The following is an 18,350-nucleotide window of genomic DNA, read 5'->3' on the forward strand; positions in this document are numbered from 1 at the left end:
TAGTTAATAAACCAATGCGGTCATTAATAAAAATCGAATATAAGGACGCACGCTTAGTAATGCTTCCTGCAAATGCAATAACCCACAAGCCAGATAGCCTTGCATATCCTTGGAGTCTTTTCTTTCCTCCTGTCGGGTAAGACTTGCAGAGTACAATTGAGTACTCAGGGTTTTATTTCCCCTGTTGTAGGTGATAGGTGGATGCTAAGGCTGACTCTTGTGTGTGGATTCCTCCTGGTGGGCTCATCGAGGATTCCTTTACGTCACGATCGTAGTTTTTTATTTATAACTCTCACCAAATGTTTTCATAAATGAAAGTTTCATAATCTGTTGTAGTAGTTTATATATCAATACTTCATCATGTCATTAATAGATGTTTATTTCCGCTGTAATTCTGATCACATGTTTATATTACGCTGTACATTAAATTGTTCATAACTCTGATAATATGATTACATTCTGCTGTTATACAATAACTATTATACTCTAATGTTGTACTAAAAGTGATGTATGAAATGGTTAAGAATGATGTAAGCTTTGTTCTCTCATTTGTGATCCTGATGGCAAAAATGTGGATTTTTGGATTCTCCCCTGGGGTGTGCCCGACAGAACTAAGTAATTTAGTGTTCTCCCTTAAGTGCTTAGTGTCTAATAGAAGACAAGCACTCCTGTGAGGTATTAGATTAGGCGGTTCTGCCAAAGGTGGTATCAGAGCGCAAATGAGGATATAAAGCTTCGGAAACATTTTCTAAACTAAAATTTGACAATAAATTCCTTTCAAAAGTTAGAATGTTTGTATGCAAAGTTATATAAGTAGCCCTATTATTATGGTTATGTATCCAGAATAGATGGCACACTGCTGACTTAGATAGGTTTAATCAAGTTTCTGCAGGTACACTGACTCGAGCATAATCCGATAGTATCGACTAGTTACAGGAAGAGAACGATGTGCCAAAACTCTGAAAACGGTTGCCCTATATGTTGGCAATAGTGGAAGGACGTATATGACGTGCATTCATGCATATCCTAGTTGTGCATTGTAGCGCTCGTATTGCTTGTAGATATGCCCTCCATAGGTGTCACGCGTGTCGTATTGTGCACGACTGACTCGTTCCTGTTCTAGAGTTAGGTCTGCATTATGGCTTCGTGTTTTGCGTTTGCCATGGTTCACACCTGTCGTGACCCATGTCTCCCCGTACACCTTTTCTATGCTCTTGTCGAACCCTTGCCCTATAGTCGTACTAGTCAGTAATGGCCTCGGACGTCGCTCACCTCGAACGCGCGGAATTTGATCGATTCGTCATAGTGATCTCGCACGGGAACCCTAGTGAACTGCGCTAGGACCACTGAGCACTCCGCCTTTATAAGCAGAGCCTAACTTAGCCCTTAGTATCACCACTCGGTGCACTTTAGCTCACTTAGCTTTTCCTTTGAGCCAGCATTTCTTTTCGCTCAGCCTTCCTTGTAACCACCGCCAGAGATGGTAGGAGCCTGGGTTAGTACCTACTGCCTGAATGTTGAGGGTTTTCCCAAAATCCTGCATGCCACCCTGCAAAAGCTCGGAGTCAAAGCTCGTCCCGAGTATGAGGGCCGTGAGTTTGAGGAGCATGGCACCGAGCGGTGTGAGGTTACCGTCTACATCGGGAAGAGTGAAGAGTTCCCCGACCTCACTGAAGCCTGGAGTGTGACCGCAACTGGGTTTAGCTTCATCGATACCTACCAGGTTGTGGCCCACAAAGCCGTGCAGTACCTCTGCCAGATCTATGAGGAGCCCATTGCCCATACCCCCATGCGGTTCTTTCCACCTTTGGATAAGAATCGGCGGGCATGGAAGGCTCGCATGGAGGCTCTACAAGGGTGGCATGTGCAAGAGGATAGTCCAACCATGGTGCACTTGACCACGTACCTGCTTGCTCTGGATGAGCAGTATGACCGGCAAGCCTTAGAACTGAGGATCTGCCTCCATCGAGCCGAGGAAGCCGAGATCTTCACCCGGATGCTCGAGGTGCAGCTTGCTGAAGCGCATGCCAGTGCTGCAGCTGCTGAGAGCTGGGAGACTGCCATGTCGGAAGCTCTAAAGGAGGCTGAAGACCAGCATGCCCATCAGCTGCGTGAGGCCTATCTTGTCACCAGGGCCAAGTGGAGGACACTGGCTGCTGAAAGGCAGGATGCCCGATCTTGGAAGGGATCCCTATCCACCCGTTAGAAAGAAGAAGAACTGGTGTTGCAGCACCGCCAGCACCTCCACCCTCGAAAGTGTCAGAAGTTGAGCCCTTGATTCCTCTCACTCAGCCATTGCCATGAGAAGATGTAGATTAGTGGCCTTGGGATGCTGTACCCGTAGTAGTAGTGTTTTTTGTTGCTGTCCTCCGGTATTATATTCTTGCCATTGTTGTTCGTCCGAAGTTGTTGATATCGTCCACCAGTAGGGAAAGTGAATGATGTATCATGAATGGGAGCCTAAATGCCTGTATGATGTACCTATATAAGACCGTTGGAACATGCATTTTATTTAGTTCGCTATGTTTATTGCGTTCATCTACCTTAAGTTCGTTAGATGTGCTTAAGAGTTTCATGGGCGATATTAAGCGGGTTACAAGAGAAGTTGAGGTTCAGATGCCAGCAAATCAATCATGATCGGGTATTATTAGACACTGTATCGACTAATTATGGATGACCCAACAAAACACTTGAATCTCTTTAAATAAATCTACCATTGGATTTGAATTCCTTGTCCCTTGTTGTGAAGGGAACCTTTGTTGTTTGAATTTTCCCTTGCAATACTCCCCTTATTCTGTGGTCTATGACCCCACTACCTTCATGGCGTGTAAGTTGGTAATAGTTGCTTGGTTAAAAGCTTATGGTGCCGCGATGAAACCTAGGCCCCCCTATGGAACAACTGCCACATGGTGACGCTGCTCGGCACGCGCAGGTATCGAGGTAGTTGACTAAGTACCTTTACCAAGTTACACCGCCATACCACTTTTGCTACAAATAATCTCCTTGGAAATATTTAGGTGTTCAAACGAGAAATCCACAACGGGTTGATGCATAAGTGTTCTCTCAAGGTAAACAAGAGGTGGTTTTGGAGGAAGAACGTATGACATGGTCTTAGTCTACATGAAAGACGGATGTGGTCGAGTAAAGGAAAAAAAAGAAGAGTAGTAAGAGAAGTTAGCCTTAGTTAGTCGGGAGTAATTATAAAAGCCTAAGTGGATGTCATGTCTCAAGCTTGGTTTAGTTGACTGTGCTACGCATGCTGGGTCGTTTCGCTGCGTGCCCTATGAACGTTGTCTGTATCGGGCCCTTAGCTCCCCATTCTCGCATGGCCACGATATCGTGCCGCACTCGCCGTCCTTGTGCACTGTGCGTTTTCCTTTTCCCCAGCATCCGGTCGGCTCTCGACTCTCACGCTTCATCCCTCATACCGGACCCGCCTTCCCCTCCCTCCTTTCATCTTTTGTGAACATGGTCGCCCGCACGCCTGCCTCGTCGAGCGGACCCGTCCCCCTCTCCTCTCCTTTATTTCCCCCTCCGTCGCTCGCGTAGGAAGCACATCATGTCTCCGACCTTATCTCCACAGCATGCACCGTCTGTGTATTCCATCCACTCCGCCTCCACTTCTGATGTGTTGCACCCACCTCCATTCGCCTCTATAAGATACCCTTGGTCCTTGCTCTTTTTCTTCTTCATCCCATTCCCTCGCATTCGGAGCAGAGCTACGAGATCCAGTCGTCCCTCGTAGAATTAGGTTCATTAGCCTAAGGTGATGGTGTAATCTGAGGAGAAGAAAGGATCCGGTTCGTCAAAGAAGTTCAAGTTCCCTTGGGGTAGGCAACCTTAGGGTTCACAATGTTTTACTTCTCCATCGACTGTTTCTGGATCTATTGGTTCTAGGCCATGTTTTGGATAATCATTATCTTGTTGTTTCTCCATTGCCCTCGTCTATCTCAACTTATGGATTAAGTCTCGGTTGTATCAGGTTGCTCTTAACCATTTATCCCTAGATCCCCGTGTGGTTTAGTATTCGAAGTCGTGTAATCTTTCGTGTAATCCCTGATCTACGAAATGTGATCGCGTTTTCCCCTCTTCTGGTTCTTGCTTCAAATCTTAGGACGAGATTCTTTTTAAGGGGGGTTGGTTGTAACAACCCTGGTGTTACGAACTTGTTTAGCACCACGATTTAGGCCTAAGAAAATTTTTTGAATCGAGTTTTATTGGGTTTTTAATTTAAACGTACTTGAGGCAATAAGCGAATCCTGTTTGACTTAGTTTCGTGGACTTAAATAAACACTCAAGTTAAATTACATAGTGCGTAGAAATATTTAGGAATATTCGATAACGATTCTAGCAACTAAATGGCTAATGGCTTGTTCTGTTGGATTAAACATGAAAACAATTTTTATAACCAAAAATACGATTTGACTGGTATAGAGTTCTTAAGTAAAATTTAGAGTATGATTTTGGTTACAGTTAAAATATCGAGTAACAAACTTTAGTGCTTTAGCTGTGTTTAAAAATATAAATAGTTGGCTTGATGAATATTTGAGAGCTGAAATAATAACGATAGTGCTGCCGACCACTCATCTCACCTATCTCGCCGGTACGACGTGCGCATTATGAGAAAGGACCGAGCTTGCTGGCCTTGCCGCATACTGCTCTCTCTCTCTCTCTCGTGCACGCGCTGTGCTGCTGCCTGTGTCCTTGCCACGATGCCTGTCTGTTGTCTCGTGCGCCTTTAAGCCAAGGCCAAGCTGCGGCTGCCGCTTGTTCTCCTGCCTTCGAGCTCAAGCTCGGCCACCGCTGTTTCCACTGCTCTGTTTACCCGCGCAGCACGCGCACAGTGATGACCGACCATAGCAATAGCATCGCACACACTATGCATTAATCTCACTTACAAGCTCGACCCGCTGAGCACGCTGCTCATTCGCTGCTCTACAAACGCAGAGATTCTTCTGTGATCACTCTATTTAATGCCGTGGTACGTGCGATCGTGCGATCCAAGGAAAGATGAGCTTTAGAAAGTTTATTAACGTTGCAATGCTGTAGTTTATAAGCTACGTATAGTATATAAACACTCGTCATGGCCACCTGGATGGATAGCCGAAAGCAAAAGCTGAGCTCATCAGGCTCACACACTAACATACGTTTCGTGCAAGTCTGGTTCTGTCTCTCTAACCAATTATTTGTGTACTAGCATTTCGCGGTAGCTGAGCACTATAGCCAGCCATGTGAGCAGCAGCAGCCCCTCATGCAGCCCTGACGATATGAATTCCTAGGGTTGTGTTGTGATGTTCTGCACCTAGTCTGGTAGCAACTAGCTTGGCGACGACGATCGGTCGGATGACGAACCATGTACTGGATTGGATTGGCGGAAGGGATGACCCATGGCCATGGCATATATACCCAGTCAATCGTCATGTTGGTCGAGGCGCGCCCATCAAACACGCACTTGAATTAATAGCAAATGCAAGTAATAGGGATCCCCGTACGACAATTTGTTAAGTCTACATTCCATGTTCCCCAATACAATGATAGCAGATGCAAGTAATAGCTTGTTACGCTTCACGTACTCTACTTAAGCCACAAAAGGCAAGCTTGAACTAACACGGCTATTACTAAAACAACAATAATGAGGTATTTGGTACAACACTTCTTTACTGATTGATCATCCCTTTCTTGTACTTTTTTTGTTGGCTTCTTTCCAACTTGCCCATTCATTGCTTCTCATATTGCTGCTTGAATCTCCACGGCTTGCTTCTGTTCGTGCATGTACTTTTTCCAAGCATGGTCAGCTTCTTCCCATGAACACTGTAGCACGTAGAAAACACTGCTTTTCTGTAGAGAACCATGACTTCCATGACCTCTTGTAGCTCTTGACCATCTTTGGTATGCACCTACAAACTAAGTCATGCCTTCCTGCTATAGTGTACTAGCTCAAGCACCAAAGTCTCCCATGGATTAATTAGTTGTCCCCTGCATACATGCATGCATTATATACCGTGTCGTACACGATGACAAAAGTCAAGTCTATGACGTGTTATTAGGAAAAGAATGCGATGCATGTGCAGCACGCCACACACACACAAGCAAGTTGTGTGGGAGCTGGGGACTGTCAATGCAAGCAATTAGTTGTTTAGCCTAGCTAGCTTCTCTCACTATCCGACGACGACTACTGTTAGGCAGTCACCATCTGCTGTAATAAGCTCGGTAAAACATGGTAGCTGTAGCTGAGAAACACTGTTCACCGTAGGCAGCGACTGGGCAATGTCACATCTTTTTTTTCTCCCTTCTCTCGTAGCCAGAGTCGGTCATCATAAATGTGCTCATACAACTTGTCACACACGACACGTCCATCGCCCGGATTGTTTGCCTCGCTGTTAACCATACTTGTAGATATATAATATAGTATTATAAAACTATTTCCTTCCTCCATATCCGAAGCAAGATTGTTTTTCACAGACTCTTGCATCTCGCTAAATCAAGCTTGCCGACGGTTCACAGCTTCTCTTCGCGGCCTATAAAATGCGAGCCTGCGTCGTCTAGCAGCCAAGCCTCTGCTCTCCATAGCTCTAGCTCTCTTCTCACTCTCTCGACTTCCTTGCTCTGTCTACAAGCTGCACGCGGGCCAAAGTCGACATTACCCGCCGGGCGAGGAATGATGATGGGTCATGGGATCGATAGGAGTAGCTGAAAGATGATGCTATGGTGATCATGTCCCAGTTTGGACGGGGACCTAGACACTCTCAATTGAAAGTAGCACATGTGCTTACATAGAATGGTTAGTTAATGAACCAATGCGGCCATTAATAAAAATCGAATATAAGGACGCACGCTTAGTAATGCTTCCTGCAAATGCAATAACCCAGAAGCCAGATAGCCTTGCATATCCTTGGAGTCTTTTCTTTCCTCCTGTCGGGTAAGACTTGCTGAGTACAATTGAGTACTCAAGGTTTTATTTTTCCTGTTGCAGGTGATAGGTGAATGCTAAGTCTAACTCTTGTGTGTGGATTCCTCCTGGTGGGCTCAACGAGGATTACTTTACGTCGCGATCGTAGTTTTTTGTTTATAACTCTCACAAAATGTTTTTATAAATGAAAGTTTTATAATCTGTTATAGTAGTTTATATATCAATACTTCATCATGTTATTAATAGATGTTTATTTCCGCTGTAATTCTGATCACATGTTTATATTCCGCTGTACATTAAATTGTTCATAACTCTGATAATATGATTACATTCCGCTGTTATACAATAACTATTATACTCTGATGTTATACTAAAAGTGATGTATGAAATTGTTAAGAATGATGTAAGCTTTGTTATCTCATTTGTGATCCTGATGGTAAAAATGTAGATTTTTGGGTTCTTCCCTAGGGTGTGCTCGACGGAACCAAGTAATTTAGTGTTTTTTCCCTTGAGTGTTTAGTGTCTAATAGAAGATAAGCACTCCTGTGAGGCATTAGATTAGGCGGTTCTGCCACACCTCTTCCTCCTCCTCCTCCCCCCTCTACCCGCCGGCGTTGGCGGGCGCGCAGGTGTCGCGGTGGCGGGGCGGCCGTGGACGGTGGCGGGCGACGCGTGCGTGTGTGCGGGGTGTGTGGGCCGGCCAGCCGGCAAGGTTAAATCCCCCCTTTGCCGAGTGCCCCCGATCTGGCACTCGGCAAAGGTTTTTAAATTTTTTTTAAGCGCCGCTTTGCCGAGTGTCACCTGGCCTAGCACTCGACAAAGAAGGTTTTTTTTAAAAAAAAAATATTTGCCGAGTGTCCCAGATCTGGCACTCGACAACGTTTTTTTAATTCTTTGTCGAGTGCCCTTGACACGACGCTCGGTAAAGATTCAGTTTTTTTTAAATGTCTTTGCCGTGTGTCCACTGATTTGGCACTCAACAAAGATAGGAATTTAAAAAATTACTTTTTTTGAAATGTCTCGGCAAAGTGGAAATTTCTAAAAAAAATTGAAAAATCCCCTTTGCCGAGCGCCTTATTCTTGGCACTCGGCAAGACCCCCTTTGTCAAGTGCCATGCCCCAACGCTTGGCAAAGTTTTTTTTTTGTTTTTGGCCTCCATTTTTTTGCAGCCCTTTTAAAGTACCAGGAACTCCTCGTTAGAATTTGGGGATTTTTTATGGCTTTTTGATATATTTAGTTACTTTATTTCATTTACTTGAATTTTTTCAAAAAATATAAATTTGAACTGCACGTGGTACGAATAATGAAATTTAATGTTCAAAAAATGATAGTAATGTTACTGAGTATAGTGTGAGGCCGTATCCAGGAACGGACCCAAAATTTCGGACATCTTGTTCACGAAACATGACCGCGAACTTGCGTTCGAAGTGTTTTTAAATTCTATAAAAAACAAACGAAGTCCGAAAATCATGAAACTTGTTGAGATGTCGTGATATCGTATGTAGAGGCTATGATAAAAATTTTAGAAGATTTCGTGCACGTTGTCACGTACGATGCTTACAAACCAGAACATCTCTACTTGACACGACAACGACATTTCAAAAAAAAATTGAATCTTTGCCGAGCGCCGTGTCAAGGGCACTCGGCAAAGTATTTTTCAAAAAAAAAATCTTTGCCGAGTGCCTAACAGTACGCACTCGGCAAAGAAGGACGTGACCGAACACCGTTACGTGGGGCAGCCTATGAAGAGTGCTGCGATTTTGCCGAGAGCCTGGCACTTGGCAAATAAGTCCTTTGCCGAGTGTCCTTTTTTTCCGAGCGCCCGACACTCGGCAAAGAACTCTTTACCGAGTGCAATTCTTTGCCGAGTGCGGCACTCGGTAAAGAAGGTCTTTGCCGAGTGCTCGATTTTTGACACTCGGCGAAGCAGTTTGTCCTCGGCAAAGGCTCTGTTTTCAGTAGTGCTTACTGCTTGACTGATGTGTGGCGCTTCGGCAATGATCGGATGTAGCAACCAATGTCTAGGATGAGTACTAGCAAGCACAACAGGCCAATACCTGGTTATTAGTGATCTGAGTTGCATCCTGCAGATCGAGAGCCGCTTGGTACCAAGAAAAGAGGGTGTCACCCTCAGGCCTCTGAGGGTTCCAAAACATTAGGAATCACTACCTGAAAAAGGAGCAAGGGAAATAATTCTATCTGGTTGAGTGACAAGGAACTTCAACCTCTGTTTGGTTGCTTGCAGTAAAGAGTCAACAGAGACATAAAAAAAATCTGATCTGCTCGAATTGTTTTTAGGTTTGCACTCGTCCGTCCAGGCATAGCCCTACAAAAGCCAATGGACTCGATCAGTCCTTTTAATCAGGTCTAATTAACCACATGAAATTAGTTCAAATGAATTCTTCATTATATATGTCTTAGGTAACCTGTTTTAATTTGTATATGTTAATTCATTTTTTGTAAAAATAAATAAAATAGACAAGTTTGACTTGAAACAAAGTTAAAATATCCTTTATTTTGAAACGACGGGAGTAAAATATAATGCCCAAAGTAGATAAAATCTAAATTGAACACGATTATAGCTAATACTTGAATTGTTGTTGTCCGTTGCATTCACAATTATATACTCTTTCCATCCTAAAATAAATGCACATCTTGCACTTCGAGAAGTTAACAAGTCTCAAGTTTAATCAAACTTGCAGAAAATATTATTAACATTTGTATTTCTAATTAATTTTACTATGCAAATATATTACATGATTAATGTAATAATATTTATTTTGTATCATAAACATTAGTATCTTTTTATATAAATTTGGTCAAATCTAGGATTATTTGTCTTCTTGAAGTGACGGAGGGAGCACTTTCCTACGAGTAGAGGGGCAGTTTGACAGGGTTCATAAGAGCATATTCTCTGGGATCACTCCTGCTCAGCCAGGCAGTAAAATCTCTGTTCGCTTCGCTGAAAAAATAAGCCGAAATACTGTTCCGGCTGATTTGTCGTGAGAGAAAAACACTGTTCCGGATGAAAAAATAAGCTGAAAAATACGGATTATAAGACAAGCGAACAGGGGTTAAAAAACTAGGAGTTAAAAACTACTCCTCACTGCTACATATTCAATCCCCGCCATAATCACTCCGGAATTAATTCTCGTATGCTCCCCCATCCACACACACATACACCAGAATCAACTAAAAAAACTCTATCAGAGATCGAATCATGGAGCTGTAGCCAAGAGTTAGGGAATAGAGCTCTACCAAACTTATTCGAGATCAATCAAGAATGAAGGAATTTTTCTTCTAGCTAGTATTAGAATCTCAGATAACTTATGTTGTTTCTTCTTCCAATTTATATACTTGCGTTTGGTAGAAATGTGAATTCTGCTAGAAATGTTTCTGAACTGAATCATAATTAATTCATGCAACTGTTTGACTAGCTTGCTGGATTCTTGAAAATAAAACTAGAATCTAAAATATTTCTGGCTGCCAAACACACTCAATTCTTTCATTTTAGGCACTCTTAAACCCTAAATGTAATTTTGGTGAGTTTAGCTAATTAATCTTGCCCAGCTGGCCCGGCCTTCCATATGCATGGACCAACTAGGGTGACCTGGTGACCCACAAATGTAAGTACAGCTTTTCACGCTAGATCGCTGGTCTAGGTCGCGGCAGTACCACAGACTCCCAGTCTGAAGTTACCAAATGGTCAGTCAGTGCTGGAGTTCAGTGAGACAGGTTCACGTACCACCAATGCATCATGCTTCATCATACGACTGAGTGAGAAAAGCAGTGAAATTTCAAACATATTCATATTGACACAAACTGGATCTATATACTCCTACAGAATTGTTTTTACCTTGTGGTGCCTGCATATCACTATACTAACACATCACATAAAATGTCGAGGCGTGTTTTTTCTTCACTTAACTTGGAAGTAAAGTGGAAACACCAGCACAGTTCTGAGCATCGATTTTTGTTTTACGGATGAAAGAAAGAAGGAAACCAGCTGTCTGCACAACGGGTGTCGGTAATTCTCAAAGCAAAACAGGCATCCGGATTATGCGTAATCATTTGGGCCGTTTCTGGGAGCTGAAAAGATCCGGTCCATTGATTGATTATATGATATCTTTTGGCCAGGCGCTAGCGGTTGCTTTTTCGCAGACAGGTTGAGAAGACAAGGCGAGGTCGATGACACAACTGAAGTGGGTACCGGCTGGCCAGACCGAAGTGGCCCCCGGACCTAGCCATTGCATGCGAGAGCAGTATGGCAGGGGCACCGCGCAGCAGCAGCAGCAGCAAGCGAGTGGCCTGGGCGCCTGCCTGCGTCGATATGCCATGCACGTACTACGTGCGCTGCTGCTGCTGGCTGGCATCGGCACTGCGCCCAGTGCGTGTGCGGGCTCACGCTTGTGATGGATGCACATGCAGATGCAGCTGCTGTGTGTGCATCATGCATGCAAGCAGCTGCCGGCAGGCGAGCGCATTCGCACAGCCACAGTGCATGCCAACAAAAATTGGACGAGTGGCCAGGCGCGGCCAGGCCAGCTGACCTGCTGATGAGCCCCCGCCCGGGCTGCATGCGATGCGTCGTCTGCACTGTAACCGGCCGGCCGGCGGCTGCTCCGAACTGGCCGGCAAACAGTAGCTATATCGGGCAAAGACTTGCCGCGCCATTTCTGCCGGAGCGCGTTTTTGGCTTGGACGACGCGCGCGGACCCATGTGTCCAAGACAATGGAGTGAGTGGTTCGCGCGCCAGAGGGCTCGCGCGCTATACCTCTCGGCCGCCGCTCCGCCTGTGCTGACATGCATGCCACGCCATGGAGATCTGGACACTTGGGAAGAGCAGGCAGGTGCTGAGCTAGCTGATCAGAGTGTTTTACTGCCGTGTGACGCTCTGTTAAGCGCGCTAGCTACTACAGTAGATTGAGAAGGCTGCAACCACGACATGGGCGGAGAGGAAGCTATCTACTGGGCTGTCGGCTGTGCGGACTGTGCAAGTTTTATTTGCTTCGCAACGATAGTTTTGTAGCCATGCATTCAGAACATTTGAGTGAACAGCTAGGCAGGGTTAGTTCACATTGATGCAATCCCCTTTGGATTCCGGACTTTTACAGGGGTCAGTTTTTTTTTAAAAAAAATTATATGCAAGAGAGCACATCGTGTACGTAGATTGAGGCGGCATTTTGGCTTTGCGCACATACACTACGATAGTACGATATCATATGATTAACACAGACGCTTTGTTAAACACTGCATACATGTACTCACATGGAATGGAATATGGCTTTGCGTCACTGGATGGGCAGGAGCCTGGAAGTCAGGAACTACTAGCATCAACAGTAGCCGGAACTGTAGCGGCTAGCTACGTGGACGCGCGCGGCGGCGGCATGCAGTGCGAGGAGGGTGAGATGGCACGCAGAGATGGGTGCATGCGGCATGCCGGTCGTGTGCGCGGCACGCGGCTACGAGGGCTTGGGGCGCCACCAGAGGCGTTTGTCGGAGGCTGCTTGTGTTGTGCGTGTGTGTCTCAATTGGAGTAACGCCAACCTCGTATATGTTCGGTCCCAGCCGGGCGACATGCATGTATACTATACGACGCACGGTACGCCTATACTAGCGGCAGAGCATCCGTGTCTGTCTCCGACCAGACCGCCCTATTGCATGCTCCTATATATTGAGGGGTCGGGCCCCTGCCCCGGCCCGGAGGCTGTCCCATGCCCATGCGTGTCTCCTGCGTCAACGCCGCACTTCGTAAAACCCGGAGCGTGAACTACGTATAGGAGAACAAGCCTAGCGGCGCAGAGCCGGTATTCAGCCGACTGGTGCTGATAATCGTATACGATCGTGGATTATTATTGTTGTTTGGTTTAGTGTGAGAGAAAAATACTGTTCTACTAGAAATTTACAATCATTTACGACCAAGCGAACATGCTGATTGGCGTCGACTACTATACTACGAGTACTCATCCAGTCATCATCAATTGAAATGAGTCGATGATCTCTTCTGAATCATACACAGGAGTATAAATAAATTGTACTGTATAATACTGTATTGGATAGTGTTTGTTATAAATTCATGTCGCGCGAATTGCCTCTGCTGTACTAGTGTCACGCATTCAGGCCTTGTTTAGTTCGCGAAATTTGGATTTTGGGACTACTGTAGCACCTTCGTTTTTATTTGGCAAATAGTGTCCAAACATTGAGTAATTAGGCTTAAAACGTTCGTCTCGCAATTTCCCACCAAACTGTGCAATTAGTTTTTCTTTTCGTCTACATTTAATGCTCCATGCACGGGCCGCAAACATTCGATGTGACAGGTACTGTAGCAACTTTTTGGATTTTGGGGTGGAACTAAACCAGGCCAGCAAATTCAGCGTCAGCAAACAGTTTGATCTGCGTCGCCAACTTGCGACTGCGATGCAGTGCTTCGTTGCATGCATTAGATTCTGTGGCAGGTAAGTAGTATAGATATGGCCAGACGAGGGAGCTGGTGGGGTGGTACGGTGGTTTGCTGGCGGCCTGGCGGTGGCGTAGCTCCGGCCGTAGCGTGGTGCCGTGGTAACATGCATAGGCACCAGCGGCGGGCTTCCATCGGCTGGGAAAAGCTGAGGCGCGCGGGAGTCCCTGTTCCATGGATTTGGATTACGCCTGGATTGGCGTCCATCCGACCATCCGTCCACCACAACGCCGGCCCGCAGCATGCAGCGGGGAGGAGCAGCGGCAGCGACAAGCGAGGGGGTCTACAGCCTCCGCGCGCGGCCTATCTGAGCCCTGTACATTTTGTCGCAGGCTTTGAGATCCCTCTGCGCCTGTTGCCGCAGCAGCCAGCAGGGGCACCCCCTGGCCGGTCTTCAGCCCCCTCATCAGTCATCACTTCTGGCAGGGCAGTGAGTAGGACAAGACAAACTAGCGGTCGCACCCGTATGCCACTATGCATGTGTCATGTGTCGCTTGCTTCGTCTTGTGCTTGTGCACCCTCCTCTAAATGCCGAGCAACTGCAACTGCACTGCATCGTTGATCCGTTTCTGACGCCGGGCAACGCCGCGCCGAGCATTCATTGGGTATCGACGGTGCAGCAGCTGAGCTGCCCCCTACCGGCTACCGCCACGCTACGACCCTCTCACTTGCACCGAGACGGGATCCGGTTCCGGGCTTCCGGCGTGAGGATCTCAACACCCTGCCTGCACCTGCGCGGCTCTGCGCCGGCGGCCGCGGCCGCGTCCGCACCTGCAACTGCGGAACTGCCAGCCAGCTGGGCATCGCCAATGCAAAGCGGCACGCGCGCCGGCAGTTCCGGAGCTGAAGCTGAGCAGCTCTGGGAAAGGACCAATCGTAGCGGTGTAGCCTTTCGGCGTCGCCGAAGCTGCCCCTTCAGCCTTCACCAAAACACAGCACTGTTCTGGGGTATGGAATTCTGGGGACACCAACACGCACCTGTATGAGCATGATTGGCGCGCACATATATCAACCCTAGCATACATGGATTCTCAGTTCCATCCCTGTAGTGATACTTCAGCAGTAAAGAACCGTACAGTGCAGAAGAATGGCAGCAAGCAACCAAACGTGAGCTCTCTACTGTGTTGTGTGATTACCGCCAACTGTGTAGTTATGTCCAGGTGTTGTCTAACATGACAGGATACCATTTATCAAAAGAAGAGGATACCATCCGTGGAAGCAGAAGCTGGTCGGCAGACAAGCTTATAGAATTAATGCCCTGTTCTGCAGCACTACTTCAGCAATATTTTTCAACGAACGAACGATATTTTTCCTCTCATAACAAATCAGCATAAGCAACAGCATAAGCTAAATTTCAGCGAAACGAACATGATACTAGAAAATCTTGTCAGGTGAACATATACAAGCTACAGAATGCACGGCGTCAGATTAACGGACATGATACATAAACCATCGCCGCAAACAGTTCAGTTCTGTGTTTCTGTTGTAACCTGGGGCTCAACCACAGTTCGTTTCAAGCGCAAAAGAGATCGGTTCACTGCAACTTGTTGGCTACGTTTTGGAGGTGGCTGATGTTTGTTGGCGGGTAATTCTGCAGGAGCTTGAGGTTGGAGGTGAAATCACCGGCCAAGAGGCGCTTCCGGACAAGGATCAGCATTGCACAGCATATTCTGAGCAAGGTTTTCTGTGTTCGGCAGATAAAGTTTATAGTAAAGAACCAGAACCAAAGATCTTTGCAGAGTAGAAGAAACAGTGTGCGTGCTCACCTGGGGGCCATCGGGATCACTTAATAGTGTGTCCCAAATGTGAATGGTGTCGGCGAAGTTGAATTCCTGGGTCAGCAGTAACGTTATCCATCTGAATGCATAGAACTGGGGATTAACCTGCAGAGAGCATGTTTTTGTCAACGAGAGCTGCAGGCACCTACCTTAAAACAGTTCGTATGGTTCTTTAAAAAAGATGATACCCGAAAAAAAGGTACAGCTAAATGATTTGAAGACATACACCATAAAGGCCATGTTTAGATTGCAAAAAATTTCAAACCGATGAATAGTAGCACTTTCGTCTTATTTGGTAAATATTGTCCAATCGTGGACCAACTAAGCTCAAAAGATTCATCTCGTGATTTCCAACTAAACTGTGTAATTAGTTATTTTTTTTACCTACATTTAATGCTCCATGCAAGCGGCTAAAAATTGATGTGATGGAGAGAGAGTGAAAAAACTTGGAATTTGGAGGTGATCTAAACAAGGCCAAAGAAGCACCTAAATTTATGTCATTATTATCTTTACAACAGATATATCATAAGAACTTCAAAGTTTAATTCATGTCAATAAATGACCTGGAAGGCCAAACAGAAAACAATCCTCAAGACAGCAAGTAGCTTGGCACTACGCAGCATGTAAAGACTTACTTCTGTAGTTATTTCCAAATGTTGTTGGAGTTCTCGATCATACTTTGCTACAAGCTGTGATAACTTGGCTAGTGTACCTTGAATGCCAACAGCACTGTTGTCTAGTTTCTGGCAGAAGTTGTCTCTAAACCCACTAAGCAGCTCAACGAAGCAAAAGAATGAATCTGCTTCCGCAAAATTCTACAAGGATTCCAAATAGCAACATTATGATACAGAAGATAGTAATGACTAAACTAAACAGGAAAGATTCAGCTATCAGCAGTACAATGAAGGGCACTAATAACTTGGTAAAAACAATGTCTTACTCCATACAGCATTTTTATCATCCGGATCACTCCGAAATACAAAGAAGAGTGGTGCCAAAATTTCATTCATCCCTTGTACATATCTTATTCCAGCATTCAGCTTGGCAAAGATTAACAGTACATTTTTCAAAGATTCCTGGTAAGAATAATAAAAAGAAAAGATCAGACAGGGATCTGACAACACTATTTAAACTCATAGTGTATTGAGATTTACCTGATTAGACTTTGCAAAAGATGAGTCGCCACAGAAAAAATGCATGTCAGGGTGGGTGCGCTTTACATCACGGTCAATCTGCTCCATAATCTCTGAGTACTGTTATACGAAACAAAAATTCCAGACAACATCAGTTATTACCAATAAAAAAGCAATAAAGGAGGGCAAATCAGTTCGCACATGCAACGAACCCAACAGCATATGTGCAGGTACACACTGCATACATGCACACTCAGACAGAAAGCTGTTTTTTACTGAGACTAAATGGCAAAATAAGTTGTGGAATAGTTGGCTCAAAGATTTCTTAGATCATTTTATTTTTCTCTAACATTTTATTTTTCTCTAACCACAGTGAACCTAGATTATGAAGCAGGAATAATGAAGTAAGCCAATTGCATTATGCAGTTCCATTTGATTCTTGCTAAGATCAAGTTATACATGCTATAAAAACAACGACTGCCATATGCATAGCTCTAAAACAAGACCTCAGAAAGTGTGGGTACCCACAGGGCTTGTTTGGATGGCCATGTATCCACCTCAATCCGTACGTGTTGGAATAGTTTGGTGTGGAATTTAGTTTAAATTCTGCACCAAACCACTCCAAGACACATGGATTGAGGTGGATTCATGGGGATCCAAACAAGGCCTTAGGTGAACTGAACCTCTAGTCATACTATAAACATGATAATAAAGAGTTATAGCATCATAAGGCGCCTATATACCTCAAAAAACTGATTCCAAGCACTGGTCTTCCCAAGGCTTAAAGGGTGCTCCTCTCGGGTTACCTCTGACCTGTGCAGGAACCCACTGTCAACATGTTCTGCATTTACGTTGTGGTGGCCTTCTGTTTCCACCCTCCGCGCTGTTTCTACCTACCTAGCAAATTCAGGATTCAGGATCTCTATTTTGGGGAGAGGATCTAGTCAGGCATTGGTGGCCACAAACTAGGTACCATGTGTGCAACAAAAACTGCAATCAAGATACCATAAGTATGGCCTGAATCTGCAGTGACTTACAGGGTTTCTAAGGAACTCATCTTTGAAAGCAGCGTACTGTTCTCTCTTCTTTGTCAGCTCCTGCTCCCACAGCGAGCGGTCATTGGGCAGATAGCCCAGTAGCAGCTGCACAACAATAACATGCACTGTCAGTGACTGAAAAGGCAAAACCAAAAGCTTTGACTGTAACCTTTCCACTACTGACGGAATCAGAATGCTTCTTCAGTCTTCACCATTGGGTGAAGAAAAACAAGTACAGTTTCAGCCCGCTATTATTAGCATCCAAAGCAAAAGGATAAACTAAAATTTCCTAGAGAAAAGGACTGATTAGAGGACAATCATACAAATTAAGGCCATCCTACATAGAAAACCATTCGCTTCGCAGCAGATTGCAGTACCATTGGCCCATTGCCTCAATGAGGTCAGCTTCTCAAATACCGAAGCCTCTGATGCTCATGCTCTGACCACCGAACAAGGCTAAAAATACCAGAAGGCGAGACAATCAAGTACCTTCCACACAGTTGCCCGGACGCCCGCCGCGTCTGGGACTCCCTGAGCTGCCAGCATCCTCAGTTCATCGAGATCTATCACCTTCTTGGACAGCTGCAAGAGTCCAGCGCCCCCAAGGACCCCCTAAGCCAGAAGCCAACAAACGAAAACCAAGCAACAGGCAAAAGGCAGGAGGCCTTACCGCCGCAAAGAGGTGGGACTGCCGAGAGATCTCGAGTTCCGGCGTAGGCTCCGGCGGAGGAGATCGCGGCGAGCTCGCCATGGATTTGGGCGTCGAGATGCACCCGTCCGTGTGGTGGCTTCAGAAACGTGCCGGTTGGCCAGATACGCATCCGGATCCATCTCTGACCGTCGACTTGTGGGCCCCATGGAAATCTACCGTCCAGATCGTCCGCTGACTTTTTCGTGCTAACTAGGACCCAATTCGCATACCCTTTCACGGGATGGGCCTTCCTTGATCCAGAGGAGTGTGCATTTCCAGACATAAAAAGCCCAAGCCCAGTTCAAGATGTCTGTATGGGGAATTTGGTATGGGCGTATGGCC

General features: G+C 45.6%; 1 pseudogene; it reads right to left on the minus strand.

Annotated features, from left to right (window-relative positions):
• Window positions 1-14,722: 14,722 nt before the first annotated feature.
• Window positions 14,723-18,127, minus strand: LOC136453880 (uncharacterized; annotated as a pseudogene).
• Between the last annotated feature and the right edge of the window lie 223 nt (window positions 18,128-18,350).

This window comes from Miscanthus floridulus, chromosome 5 (assembly GCF_019320115.1).
Source record: "Miscanthus floridulus cultivar M001 chromosome 5, ASM1932011v1, whole genome shotgun sequence".
Taxonomy (NCBI): Eukaryota; Viridiplantae; Streptophyta; class Magnoliopsida; order Poales; family Poaceae; genus Miscanthus; species Miscanthus floridulus.